We start from the raw sequence: 12,854 nt of genomic DNA, 5'->3' as shown, positions 1-12,854 counted from the left end.
CCTCTGTTCCCTGACCTCTAACCCTTAACCCTTACCTCTGTTCTCTGACCTCTAACCCTTACCTCTCTTCCCTGACCTCTAACCCTTAACTCTGTTCCCTGACCTCTAACCCTTAACCCTTACCTCTGTTCTCTGACCTCTAACCCTTACCTCTGTTCTCTGACCTCTAACCCTTACCTCTGTTCTCTGACCTCTAACCCTTAACTCTCTTCCCTGACCTCTAACCCTTACCTCTGTTCCCTGACCTCTAACCCTTACCTCTCTTCCCTGACCTCTAACCCTTAACTCTGTTCCCTGACCTCTAACCCTTAACCCTTACCTCTGTTCTCTGACCTCTAACCCTTAACTCTGTTCCCTGACCTCTAACCCTTAACCCTTACCTCTGTTCTCTGACCTCTAACCCTTACCTCTGTTCTCTGACCTCTAACCCTTACCTCTGTTCCCTGACCTCTAACCCTTACCTCTCTTCCCTGACCTCTAACCCTTACCTCTGTTCCCTGACCTCTAACCCTTAACTCTGTTCCCTGACCTCTAACCCTTAACCCTTACCTCTGTTCCCTGACCCTTAACCCTTACCTCTGTTCCCTGACCTCTAACCCTTACCTCTGTTCCCTGACCTCTAACCTAACCCTTAACCCTTACCTCTGTTCCCTGACCTCTAACACTACCTCTCTTCCTGACCTCTAACCCTTAACCCTTACCTCTGTTCCCTGACCTCTAACCCTTAACCCTTACCTCTGTTCCCTGACCTCTAACCCTTGCCTCTCTTCCGTGACCTCTAACCCTTACCTCTAACCCCTACCTCTCTTCCCTGACCTCTAACCTCTTACCTCTGTTCCCTGACCTATAACCCTTACCTCTCTTCCCTGACCTATAACCCTTGCCTCTCTTCCCTGACCTCTAACCCTTACCTCTAACCCCTACCTCTCTGTTCCCTGACCTCTAACCCTTACCTCTAACCCCTACCTCTCTTCCCTGACCTCTAACCCTTAACCCTTACCTCTGTTCTCTGACCTCTAACCCTTACCTCTCTTCCCTGACCTCTAACCCTTACCTCTCTTCCCTGACCTCTAACCCTTAACTCTGTTCCCTGACCTCTAACCCTTAACCCTTACCTCTGTTCTCTGACCTCTAACCCTTACCTCTGTTCTCTGACCTCTAACCCGTACCTCTCTTCCCTGACCTATAACCCTTACCTCTCTTCCCTGACCTCTAACCCTTACCTCTAACCCCTACCTCTGTTCCCTGACCTCTAACCCTTACCTCTAACCCCTACCTCTCTTCCCTGACCTCTAACCCTTAACCCTTACCTCTGTTCTTTGACCTCTAACCCTTACCTCTGTTCTCTGACCTCTAACCCTTACCTCTGTTCTCTGACCTCTAACCCTTAACTCTCTTCCCTGACCTCTAACCCTTACCTCTGTTCCCTGACCTCTAACCCTTACCTCTCTTCCCTGACCTCTAACCCTTAACTATGTTCCCTGACCTCTAACCCTTAACCATTACCTCTGTTCTCTGACCTCTAACCCTTACCTCTCTTCCCTGACCTCTAACCCTTACCTCTCTTCCCTGACCTCTAACCCTTACCTCTGTTCCACTGACCTCTAACCCCCTTAGCCTTAACTCTGTTCCCTGACAAACTCTAGCCCATAACCCCTTACACTCTGTTCCCTGACCTCTAACTCTTACCTCTCTTCCCTGACTCTATAACTCCTTACCTCTGTTCCCTGACCCTTAACCCTTACCTCTGTTCCCTGACCTCCTAACCCTTACACCTCTGTGCAGCCTCCTTTCATAACCCTTACCTCTGTTCCCTGACATCTAACCCTTACCTCTCTTCCCTGACCTCTAACCCTTAACCCTTACCTCTGTTTCCCTGACCTCTAACCCTTACCTCTCTTCCCTGACCTATCACCCTTCCACCTCTCTTCCCTGACCTCTAACCCTTACCCCACTCTAACCCCTACCTCTCTTCCCCTGACCTCTAACCCTTACCTCTGTTCCCTGACCTCTAACCCTTACCCTCTCTTCCCTGACCTATAACCCTTACCTCTCTTCCCTGACCTATAACCCATACCTCTCTTCCCTGACGTCTAGCCCTTACCTCTAGCCCCTACCTCTCTTCCCTGACCTCCTAACCGCCTCTCTTCCCTGACCTCTAACCCACTTACCTCTAACCCCTGCCTCTCTTCCCTGACCTCTAACCCTTACCTCTCTTCCCTGACAACAACCTATACCTCATAACCCCTAACTCTCTCTCCCTGACCTCCTAACCCTTACCTCTAACCCTGACCTCTAACCCTTACCTCTGTTCCCTGACCTCTAACCCTGACCTCTAACCCTTACCACTGTTCCCTGACCTCTGTTCCCTGACATCTAACCCTTACCTCTCTTCCCTGACCTCTAACCCTTAACCCTTACCTCTGTTCCCTGACCTCTAACTCTTACCTCTCTTCCCTGACCTATAACCCTTACCTCTGTTCCCTGACCCTTAACCCTTACCTCTGTTCCCTGACCTCTAACCCTTACCTCTGTTCCCTGACCTCTAACCCTTAACCCTTACCTCTGTTCCCTGACATCTAACCCTTACCTCTCTTCCCTGACCTCTAACCCTTAACCCTTACCTCTGTTCCCTGACCTCTAACCCTTACCTCTCTTCCCTGACCTATAACCCTTACCTCTCTTCCCTGACCTCTAACCCTTACCTCTAACCCCTACCTCTCTTCCCTGACCTCTAACCCTTACCTCTGTTCCCTGACCTATAACCCTTACCTCTCTTCCCTGACCTATAACCCTTACCTCTCTTCCCTGACCTATAACCCTTACCTCTCTTCCCTGACGTCTAACCCTTACCTCTAACCCCTACCTCTCTTCCCTGACCTCTAACCCTTACCTCTCTTCCCTGACCTCTAACCCTTACCTCTAACCCCTACCTCTCTTCCCTGACCTCTAACCCTTACCTCTCTTCCCTGACCTCTAACCCTTACCTCTAACCCCTAACTCTCTTCCCTGACCTCTAACCCTTACCTCTAACCCTGACCTCTAACCCTTACCTCTGTTCCCTGACCTCTAACCCTGACCTCTAACCCTTACCACTGTTCCCTGACCTCTGTTCCCTGACCTCTAACCCTTACCTCTGTTCCCTGACCTCTAACCCTTACCTCTGTTCCCTGACCTCTAACCCTTACCTCTCTTCCCTGACCTCTAACCCTTACCTCTGTTCCCTGACCTCTAACCCTTACCTCTGTTCCCTGACCTCTAACCCTGACCTCTAACCCTTACCTCTGTTCCCTGACCTCTAACCCCTACCTCTCTTCCCTGACCTCTAACCCCTACCTCTGTTCCCTGACCTCTAACCCTTACCTCTAACCCCTACCTCTCTTCCCTGACCTCTAAGCCTTACCTCTAACCCCTACCTCTCTTCCCTGACCTCTAACCCTTACCTCTCTTCCCTGACCTCTAACCCTTACCTCTGTTCCCTGACCTCTAACCCTGACCTCTGTTCCCTGACCTCTAACCCTTACCTCTGTTCCCTGACCTCTAACCCCTACCTCTCTTCCCTGACCTCTAACCCTTACCTCTGTTCCCTGACCTCTAACCCTGACCTCTAACCCTTACCTCTGTTCCCTGACCTCTAACCCTTACCTCTCTTCCCTGACCTCTAACCCTGACCTCTAACCCTTACCTCTCTTCCCTGACCTCTCTTCCCTGACCTCTAACCCTGACCTCTAACCCCTACCTCTGTTCCCTGACCTCTAACCCTTACCTCTCTTCCCTGACCTCTAACCCTGACCTCTAACCCTTACCTCTGTTCCCTGACCTCTAACCCTTACCTCTGTTCCCTGACCTCTAACCCTGACCTCTAACCCTTACCTCTCTTCCCTGACGTCTAACCCTGACCTCTAACCCTTACCTCTGTTCCCTGACCTCTAACCCTTACCTCTAACCCCTATCTCTCTTCCCTGACCTCTAACCCTTACCTCTGTTCCCTGACCTCTAACCCTTACCTCTGTTCCCTGACCTCTAACCCTTACCTCTAACCCCTACCTCTCTTCCCTGACCTCTAACCCTTACCTCTGTTCCCTGACCTCTAACCCTTACCTCTGTTCCCTGACCTCTAACCCTGACCTCTGTTCCCTGACCTCTAACCCCTACCTCTCTTCCCTGACCTCTAACCCTGACCTCTAAACCTGACCTCTAACCCTGACCTCTAACCCTGACCTCTAACCCTGACCTCTAACCCTGACCTCTAACCCTTACCTCTGTTCCCTGACCTCTAACCCTGACCTCTAACCCTGACCTCTAACCCTGACCTCTAACCCTGACCTCTAACCCCTACCTCTGTTCCCTGACCTCTAACCCTTACCTCTAACCCTGACCTCTAACCCTGACCTCTAACCCCTACCTCTGTTCCCTGACCTCTAACCCTTACCTCTAACCCTTACCTCTAACCCTGACCTCTAACCCTGACCTCTAACCCTGACCTCTAACCCCTACCTCTGTTCCCTGACCTCTAACCCTTACCTCTGTTCCCTGACCTCTAACCCTGACCTCTAACCCCTACCTCTGTTCCCTGACCTCTAACCCCGACCTCTGTTCCCCTACCTCTGTTCCCTGACCTCTAACCCTGACCTCTAACCCTGACCTCTAACCCTGACCTCTGTTCCCTTACCTCTGTTCCCTGACCTCTAACCCTGACCTCTAACCCTGACCTCTAACCCCTACCTCTGTTCCCTGACCTCTAACCCTTACCTCTGTTCCCTGACCTCTAACCCTGACCTCTAACCCTGACCTCTAACCCTTACCTCTGTTCCCTGACCTCTAACCCTGACCTCTAACCCTGACCTCTAACCCCTACCTCTGTTCCCTGACCTCTAACCCCTACCTCTGTTCCCTGACCTCTAACCCTGACCTCTAACCCTGACCTCTAACCCTGACCTCTAACCCTGACCTCTAACCCTGACCTCTAACCCTGACCTCTAACCCTGACCTCTGTTCCCTGACCTCTAACCCTGACCTCTGTTCCCTGACCTCTAACCCTTACCTCTGTTCCCTGACCTCTAACCCTTACCTCTGTTCCCTGACCTCTAACCCTTACCTCTGTTCCCTGACCTCTAACCCTTACCTCTGTTCCCTGACCTCTAACCCTTACCTCTGTTCCCTGACCTCTAACCCTTACCTCTGTTCCCTGACCTCTAACCCTTACCTCTAACCCTTACCTCTAACCCCTACCTCTCTTCCCTGACCTCTAACCCTTACCTCTGTTCCCTGACCTCTAACCCTTACCTCTGTTCCCTGACCTCTAACCCTGACCTCTGTTCCCTGACCTCTAACCCCTACCTCTCTTCCCTGACCTCTAAACCTGACCTCTAACCCTGACCTCTAACCCTGACCTCTAACCCTGACCTCTAACCCTGACCTCTAACCCTGACCTCTAACCCTGACCTCTAACCCTTACCTCTGTTCCCTGACCTCTAACCCTGACCTCTAACCTGACCTCTAACCCGGCCTCTGCTTACTGTCTGTTCGTTCCCTGACCTCTAACCCTGACCTCTAACCCTGACCTCTAACGCCCTACCTCTGTTCCCTGACCTCTAACCCACTACCTCTAACCCTTACCTCTAACCCTTACCTCTAACCCTGACCTCTAACCCTGACCTCTAACCCTGACCTCTAACCCCTACCTCTGTTCCCCTGACCGCCCCTGACCTCCCCTGTTCCCTTACCTCTGTTCCCTGACCTCTAACCTGACCTCTAACCCTGACCTCTAACCCCTACCTCTGTTCCCTGACCTCTAACCCTGACCTCTAACCCTGACCTCTAACCTGACCTCTAACCTGACCTCTAACCCATACCTCTGTTCCCTGACCTCTAACCCTGACCTCTAACCCTGACCTCTAACCCCTACCTCTGTTCCCTGACCTCTAACCCCTACCTCTGTTCCCTGACCTCTAACCTGACCTCCCCTGACCCCCCCTACCTCTAACCCTGACCTCTGTTCCCTGACCTCTAACCTGTTCCCTGACCTCTAACCCTGACCTCTGTTTCCCTGACCTCTAACCCACAGCCTCTGTTCCCCGACCTCTAACCCTTACCTCTGTTCCCTGACCTCTAACCCTTACCTCATTCCCTGACCTCTAACCCATACCTCTGTTCCCTAACCTCTAACCCTTACTCTGTTCCTGACCTCTAACCCCCTACCTCTGTTCCCTGACCTCTAACCCTGACCTCTGTTCCTGACCTCTAACCCTGACCTCTAACCCTGACCTCTAACCCCTACCTCTGTTCCCTGACCTCTAACCCTGACCTCTGTTCCCTGACCTCTAACCCTGACCTCTGTTCCCTGACCTCTAACCCTGACCTCTGTTCCCTGACCTCTAACCTGACCTCTAACCCTGATCTCTCTACCTTCCCTGACCTCTGTTCCTGACCTCTAACCCTGACCTCTGTTCCCTGACCTCTAACCCTGACCTCTAACCCTGACCTCTGTTCCCTGTACCAGAGCTGCTTGCCCTGAAATCACTTTTTGACAAACATATTTTTGTTTTGAGCAGAGCAACTATTCTCCCGCTGTAGTTCTAATGTTATCTATGTGTGCGTGTTGTGTTCGTTTGTGTGCGCATGTTGTGTGTGTGTGCGCATGGTGTGCGCGTTGTGTTCGTTTGTGTGCGCATGGTTTGTGTGTTGTGTGTGTCTCCAGGGAACCCCTCGTCTGAGCAGGAAGATGTCCCCCAGTCCCACCAGGAGGGGCGTGTTTGACTAGCGCCACCGCCCATTGGTCAAGTCTCATGACACCAACCAACCAACCGCTGAGGATTTCAACCCCCAAGGACAGACTTTGGCCCCACCCCCTGACAACCTGATTGGACCATGTGGGATTATTGACAATGCAGTTCAACCAGAAAGGTTCCATGGGTTTATTGACCATGGACCACGGTCCAACCAGAAAGGTTCCCTGGGTTTATTGCCCATGTGGTCCAACCAGAAAGGTTCCCTGGGTTTATTGCCCATGTGGTCCAACCAGAAAGTTTCCCTGGGTTTATTGACCATGTGGTCCAACCAGAAAGGTTCCCTGGGTTTATTGACCATGTTCCAGCTTCCCTGGGTTTATTGACCATGTGGTCCAACCAGAAAGGTTCCCTGGGTTTATTGACCATGTGGTCCAACCAGAAAGGTTCCCTGGGTTTATTGACCATGCGGTACAACCAGAAAGGTTCCCTGGGTTTAAAGACCATACGGTACAACCAGAAAGGTTCCTTGGGTTTATTGACCATGATGAAAGATGAAACATATTGGTCAGTCTTGTAGTAAGATGAGCTGGTATTGGTCAGTCTTGTAGTAAGATGAGCTGGTATTGGTCTTCTACATGAACATCCCAAAGTGTCCTTGTTAAACCACCACCAGCATTCTGTCTGCTCTGAGTGGATAGAGAGAAGGAGGAGAAAGAGAAGGAGGGGGGAAGGAGAGAGAGAGAGGAGGAGGGAGAGAAGGAGAGGAGGGAGAGAAGGAGAGGAGAAAGAGGAGGGGGGGAGGAGAGAGAGAGAGAGAGAGAAGGAGGGAGAGAAGGAGAGAAGGAAGAGAAGGTGGAGGGAGAGGAGAAAGAGAAGGAGAAGAGAGGCCATACTACTTGAGGAGCTGGACTTCATAAGAACCCAGAAACACAAATACTGTATTCTAGATATGGGCTGCAATAGACAAGCATCCTGTCTAGGCAGTGAATGTGTACATCAAGAGCTGCCTCACAAGAGAGAGAGAGGTTCAGATAAGGATACTTACTTATCCAGACTATAGACCTTTTCAACTGTCAGAATAATAACACGTTCTGTACGCGCAACCAAGAGGTTCCCCAGTAAACATCCGCTGCTGAGGTACCCCATAACTGCTAACTAGCTAGGTAGTTGGCTAGCTAGCACAAAATGACTAGCTAGGTAGTCTAGGTAGTTGGCTAGCTAGCACAAAATGACTAGCTAGGTAGTCTAGGTAGTTGGCTAGCTAGCACAAAATGACTAGCTAGGTAGTTGGCTAGCTAGCACAAAATGACAAGTTCGTATTTCTTGATCCACCAAAAAACTGAAAAAACAACTTATTGACCTATTGACTTGCAACAGATCCACTAAACACAATCATGAGACAATGTTTATATCTACATTATTATCCGTTTGCTCTGGTGGTGTTGCATTAGACTAGCACAGTAAATAACCACAGAGCTAGCGTGATGTGAGGGTAGAGAAAGATCAGTTGACCTTGTTAGCCAGCCAGAGCTACATGTAAATAGCCTTGTTAGCCAGAGAGCTAGCGTGATGTGAGGTAGAGAAAGATCAGTTGACCTTGTTAGCCAGCCAGAGCTAGCGTGATGTGCGGGTAGAAAGATCAGTTGATTGACCTAGCGTGATGTGAGGTAGAAGATCAGTTGACCTTGTTAGCCAGAGCTAGCGTGATGTGCGGGTAGAGAAAGATCAGTTGACCTTGTTAGCCAGCTGGATTAATTTCTCTCACAACAGCCAACAATATAACTAAACTAAATGTAGTTAATCCAATGTTTGACGGACTCATTGTTTACAACAAAGCTAGCTAGCAGTTTAAAAATGGCCCCACTATCAACCTTTCTCCCCCCCCTCACCCTAATCTGTCACTCAGCTCGTCTGACTTTCTCCAAAACACATCTATATTTTACCCAGGTCTTTTGCCCTTAGTTTCAATGAAGAAATATAGTGTAGTTTAAATGAACCGCTAGCTTGTGCTATTCATATGTTATCAACCTCACGTTACGAGACATAGCTAGTGGTTTGGTTACAGTAAAAACTAGACTATACAAATGCTAGTGCTGACACCTTGTGGTGATAATGTTGAACTGCATATGAATTATATCAGGATGGTATATAACATGAAGCGAACTCATTTCAATATCATTTCAAGCAACATATTTAGCACGTCTTTTTAGATTAAATCAAATTAACCTTAAAATATTCCTTTCTGCACACCTTGATGTGATAATGTCTCCCCTGAGCATGTTAACCTCCAGGCCCACCTTCATAATGTCTCTCCTCTAGGCCGGTCAACCTCCAGGCCCACCTTCATAATGTCTCCCCTGAGCCTGTCAACCTCAAGGCCCACCTTCATAATGTCTCTCTCTGAAACCGGTCAACCTCAAGGCCCACCTTCATAATGTCTCTCCTCTGAGCCGGTCAACCTCAAGGCCCACCTTCATAATGTCTCTCTCCTGAGCAGGTCAACCTCAAGGCCCACCTTCATAATGTCTCTCCTCTGAGCCTGTCAACCTCTACATGGTTAACCTCATTATGAGTCTAATCTGGTCTCCTTCAACATGGTCAACCTCATTATGAGTCTAATCTGGTCTCCTTCAACATGGTTAACCTCATTATATGAGTCTAATCTGGTCTCCTTCAACATGGTTAACCTCATTATGAGTCTAATCTGGTCTCCTTCAACATGGTTAGCCTCATTATAGTCTAATCTGGTCTCCTTCAACATGGTTAGCCTCATTATGAGTCTACTCTGGTCTCCTTCAACATGGTCAACCTCATTATGAGTCTAATCTGGTCTCCTTCAACATGGTTAACCTCATTATGAGTCTACTCTAGTCTCCTTCAACATGGTTAACCTCATTATGAGTCTAATCTGGTCTCCTTCAACATGGTTAACCTCATTATGAGTCTAATCTAGCTCCTTCAACATGGTCAACCTCCTTGGTCAACATGGTCAACCTTATTATGAGTCTACTCTGGTCTCCTTCAACATGGTCAACTTCATTATGATTCTAATCTGGTCTCCTTCAACATGGTTAACCTCATTATGAGTCTAATCTGGTCTCCTTCAACATGGTTAACCTCATTATGAGTCTACTCTGGTCTCCTTCAACATGGTTAACCTCATTATGATTCTAATCTGGTCTCCTTCAACATGGTTAACCTCATTATGAGTCCTAATCTGGTCTCCTTCAACATGGTTAGCCTCATTATGTGGGTAGTGGGTTTAGACATCCATCTTACTCCAACACAAGAGATGATTGATTAGTTAAATGAATGGAGTGTCTAATATATATAATCAGCCAAGGCTGGAACAGAAACCTGCTCAGCCAGTAGGTCTCTAGCAAGGTTGGCCATGCATGTTCTATATCTATGTATTGTTACTCTAACAGTGTTGTTGTAATCCTACAACCACTTCTAACTGTAAACCAATGGCATATCACCCATTGGAAATATAGCCTTCAATTCTCTTCAGGGACTTTCAGTGGAGACCTTCATCCGGGACAAGGATTTAGCAGCTTTCACACGTCTCTATATCTGAAATAAAAACATTGACATTACACAGGACTTTGCTTCATTAGAAACATAGACATTACACCAGGACTTGCTTCATTATTCTCAAGTGATTTAACGTTTGATATTAAATTGTCTATTGTCATAGTTTTCTCTTGGGACTGGAAATATGTTCAATTAGCTAGGTAGCTAAGCTATTAGCTAGGTAGCTAACTTGTTGTTTTTAGCATATCAAGCTACCGTTTGTGTCATTAAATAAACTAATATTGGATGGCTGTATATATTTATGTAGCTAGCCAGCTACCTGACATGAACTAAATAGATGGTTAACTTGATAAACAGCTTGCCCGTGTGCTACACATCATCTTAAAGCATACCGCCTACTGCTGCTGCTGCCTAACGTTTACCATCCATGCAGGCAATGCAGCTCACTGCGATAACTTCTTTTGAAATCTAGCTACTCTTTAAACTTACATTTTTCAGGATGAGACCATCCACGATGACTACTATGGTCAAAAATGCTAATTCTGACCTGAGAAAACAACTACACTAAGTTAACTAGCTAGCTGTTTACAGCCGCCACGGAACAGCGGAAGTTCTTTGGGGTTCCACGGTTCACTTGCGCTCCTCTTAAAAGCATCTATAGGTTCCAGCAGTATACAGACACTATAAGACTAGATACAGTCTGTTGATATTCATGCTCCTGAGCAGATTAACATACAGCTCATAGTTGTGATGAAGGCTAAAGAGCATAAGGACATGTTGTTGTTATTATTATTCATCACCATATTGTTCATCATCATCATCATCACCCTATGAGGCAGTTGGTATATTAGATTCTATGTCACCCACAATACAGCCTTTCATTTAGACTAAATGTTTGTACATATTATATCATATTATATTGTCATGTTGTTTTCTTCACCTGCCTGCCGCCTTTAATGGGCCTGTATGTGTACCCTACCACCTTTAATGGGCCTGTATGTGTACCCTACCACCTTTAATGGGCCTGTATGTGTACTCTACCACCTTTAATGGGCCTGTATGTGTACTCTACCACCTTTAATGGGCCTGTATGTGTACTCTACCACCTTTAATGGGCCTGTATGTACACCACCATCTTTAATGGGCCTGTATGTGTACTCTACCACCTTTAATGGGCCTGTATGTACACCACCATCTTTAATGGGCCTGTATGTGTACTCTACCACCTTTAATGGGCCTGTATGTGTACTCTACCACCTTTAATGGGCCTGTATGTACACCACCATCTTTAATGGGCCTGTATGTGTACTCTACCACCTTTAATGGGCCTGTATGTACACCACCATCTTTAATGGGCCTGTATGTACACCACCATCTTTAATGGGCCTGTATGTGTACTCTACCACCTTTAATGGGCCTTTATCTGTACACCGCGCCTTTAATGGGCCTGTATGTACACCACCATCTTTAATGGGCCTGTATGTACACCACCATCTTTAATGGGCCTGTATGTACACCACCATCTTTAATGGGCCTGTATGTGTACTCTACCACCTTTAATGGGCCTTTATCTGTACACCGCGCCTTTAATGGGCCTGTATGTGTACTCTACCACCTTTAATGGGCCTGTATGTGTACTCTACCACCTTTAATGGGCCTGTATGTGTACTCTACCACCTTTAATGGGCCTGTATGTGTACTCTACCACCTTTAATGGGCCTGTATGCGGACTCTACCACCTTTAATGGGCCTGTATGTGTACTCTACCACCTTTAATGGGCCTGTATGTGTACTCTACCACCTTTAATGGGCCTGTATGCGGACTCTACCACCTTTAATGGGCCTGTATGTGTACTCTACCACCTTTAATGGGCCTGTATGTGTACTCTACCACCTTTAATGGGCCTGTATGCGGACTCTACCACCTTTAATGGGCCTGTATGTGTACTCTACCACCTTTAATGGGCCTGTATGTGTACTCTACCACCTTTAATGGGCCTGTATGTACACCACCATCTTTAATTGGCCTGTATGTACACACCTCCACCTTTAATGGGCCTGTATGTGTACTCTACCACCTTTAATGGGCCTGTATGTGTACTCTACCACCTTTAATGGGCCTGTATGTGTACTCTACCACCTTTAATGGGCCTGTATGTGTACTCTACCACCTTTAATGGGCCTGTATGCGGACTCTACCACCTTTAATGGGCCTGTATGTGTACTCTACCACCTTTAATGGGCCTGTATGTGTACTCTACTACCTTTAATGGGCCTGTATGTGTACTCTACTACCTTTAATGGGCCTGTATGTGTACTCTACCACCTTTAATGGGCCTGTATGTGTACTCTACCACCTTTAATTGGCCTGTATGTGTACTCTACCACCTTTAATGGGCCTGTATGTGTACTCTACCACCTTTAATGGGCCTGTATGTGTACTCTACCACCTTTAATGGGCCTGTATGTGTACTCTACCACCTTTAATGGGCCTGTATGTGTACTCTACCACCTTTAATGGGCCTGTATGTGTACTCTACCACCTTTAATGGGCCTGTATGTGTACTCTACCACCTTTAATGGGCCTGT

At 47.9% G+C, this 12,854-nt stretch overlaps 1 long non-coding RNA gene across 1 annotated transcript; it reads right to left on the bottom strand.

The window, feature by feature from the left end:
- Positions 1–11,871: 11,871 nt before the first annotated feature.
- Positions 11,872–12,845, bottom strand: LOC135566403 (uncharacterized). The gene is made up of 2 exons (XR_010462072.1): positions 12,222–12,845; positions 11,872–12,159 (listed from the first exon to the last, which is right to left on the bottom strand). It is a non-coding gene; the product is annotated as an uncharacterized LOC135566403 (long non-coding RNA).
- Positions 12,846–12,854: the final 9 nt, after the last annotated feature.

The sequence above is a fragment of the Oncorhynchus nerka genome, unplaced genomic scaffold (genome assembly GCF_034236695.1).
Source record: "Oncorhynchus nerka isolate Pitt River unplaced genomic scaffold, Oner_Uvic_2.0 unplaced_scaffold_5168, whole genome shotgun sequence".
Classification (NCBI taxonomy): Eukaryota; Metazoa; Chordata; class Actinopteri; order Salmoniformes; family Salmonidae; genus Oncorhynchus; species Oncorhynchus nerka.
The sequence above is the reverse complement of the archived record's forward strand: the minus strand, read 5'-3'. Positions and strand labels throughout refer to the sequence as shown.